This window comes from Rhinopithecus bieti, unplaced genomic scaffold, assembly GCF_001698545.2.
Source record: "Rhinopithecus bieti isolate Rb0 unplaced genomic scaffold, ASM169854v2 scaffold_82990, whole genome shotgun sequence".
NCBI lineage: Eukaryota > Metazoa > Chordata > Mammalia > Primates > Cercopithecidae > Rhinopithecus > Rhinopithecus bieti.
Genome location: NW_016830404.1, coordinates 190,624 through 192,821, shown reverse-complemented (window position 1 = coordinate 192,821; position 2,198 = coordinate 190,624). Strand labels below are relative to the sequence as shown.

The window sequence follows — 2,198 nt, the reverse complement described above, 5'->3', positions numbered from 1 at the left end:
TTTTTTGAGACGGGGCTGGAGTGCAGTGGCCAGATCTCAGCTCACTGCAAGCTCCACCTCAGCCTCCGGAGCAGCTGGGACTACAGGCGCCCGCCATCTCGCCCGGCTAGTTTTTTGTATTTTTAGTAGAGACGGGGTTTCACCATGTTAGCCAGGATGGTCTCGATCTCCTGACCTCGTGATCCGCCCATCTCGGCCTCCCAAAGTGCTGGGATTACAGGCTTGAGCCACCGCGCCCGGCCAGAATCAAAGTCTTAAGCACAATTTTCACTTGCAAAAATTTTAAAATTTGTTTCCATCTACTACATATTTTATTAGCTTCTCCCCTACAAAGTAAGCTTAAGTTACTTATGAGTAAGTTTTATTATTTGACTATGTATCATCTTCAATGGCTAGTATAGATGTTCACCTAGTGCAATCTAAACATTTATTTAAACTTTGATCCTATATACATTTGTGTTCTATCATCTAAACAAGAGGGCAGGCACTTTTCAGGTAACCACTAAGTGATCTTTGGTAACCATGTCTAGTGCCTAATTTCACTGAGATGTGGGAGAGGAAGTGAGATGTTGGAGAAGGTCTGGCCTAGGACTTTGAAGAGTCAGGAAATGAAACAGATGGCAGGGATGAAGCATCCTAGAGAAAACAGGATGGGGCACTGAAAGAACCATTACTTTGGCGGTTACATAGACTCAGCTCTATCACTAACTGTGTGATTTTGTGCTAATGCTTATCTCCCTGGGTCTTTAAAAAGTTTTATCATCTGTAAAACAGGAATAATAACTATGCTATAAATGAAATGTAAAGTGTTTAGAATGGAGCCTAGTACATAAGTACTCAATGAATTATTATTAGCAAATAAGCCTACCAGTAAATAAACTAGCCTTCTCAAGGTAGAATAAAATAATTGCTGCCCCTGGACTCCTGGAAAGTAGGAAGTGAACTCAAGCTGAGAACACCTGCTGTAGGCTTCTGGACCAAATTGTTACTGTCAAGCAAGAGTCTAGGTGTAAAGGCCTCATGGTTCCCCCATAGATTCTAGACAGGGGAACATGTGTAAACATTCCTACTGTCTCTGCCTTTACCTTTATCTAAGTGGTCTGTAATTTTAGAGTTCAAGGAAAATTCTGCCTCTTTATAACATAACCATTGAAAAGTTTCAATGAAAAGTTTCCTTCCAATAGGAGCTAGTCACACACACACACACACACACACACACACACACACAAAAATGGCTGTCGCAATCTACTGTTCTACAATCTAACAGTGATACTTACAAATAATAACCTTTACTTACAACTAAGTACTGGTAATCTTCCTGTTAGAGGTTGGGGAAGGAAGAAGGAAAGTTTAAAAAAATCAGACCTCATGTTGAAGAGATTTCTCAGAATTCTGGTGGAAAAGAGGTTATATATCAGGGCTTGGATTTTTCCAACTCTTCTTGTCTAAATGAAACCTAATCACTAGACGTATATCTTCTGGGTAAGATGCTTGACAGAACATGGGTAAGAACCACACATAGAAGTAGGAACCACACTTCTTTGAGAGAAAGATGAAAGTCTGCTAGGGGAAGATAGGGTTATTTTGAAACACTTTTTTTTTTTTGAGACAGAGTGTTACCCCGTCGCCTAGGCTGCAGTACAATAGCCGGATCATAGCTCACTGCAGCCTTGACTTCCCGGACTCAAGCCATCCTTCCGCCTCAGCCTCCCCAGTAGCTGAGACTACCGGTGCAAGTCACCACCGTCAGCGAATTTTTATATATTTTGTAGAGACCAGGTCTCGTCATGTTACCCAGGATGGTCTCTAACTCCTGAGCTCAAGTGATCCAACCGATCTCGGACTCCCAAAGTGCTGAGATTACAGGCGTGAGCCACTATGCCTGGCTTTGAAATACTTTTTCAAGAAGGGAGAAATACGTGGGAGTAGTCAGTGAGTTTTAATTAAGGAAGAAGGAGACCCAGGAATGAAAGTGATATTTACTTTGACCCACCAAGCTGTAGGACCATTTTTGTTCAAATAAAGTAGTTAATAAAAGGCATCGGGCTGGGCGCAGTGGCTCACGCCTGTAATTCCAGCACTTTGGGAGGCCGAGATGGGCAGATCACAAGGTCAGGAGATCGAGACCATCCTTGCTAACAGGGTGAAACCCCATCTCTACTAAAAAAATACAAAAAACTAGCCGGGCGAAGCGGCGG

At 42.6% G+C, this 2,198-nt stretch overlaps 1 protein-coding gene across 1 annotated transcript in view; it reads right to left on the bottom strand.

Moving 5' to 3' along the window:
• The window catches only part of LOC108524410 (dedicator of cytokinesis protein 11-like), a 155,962-nt gene that overhangs the window by 24,870 nt on the left and 128,894 nt on the right, over nucleotides 1-2,198 (bottom strand).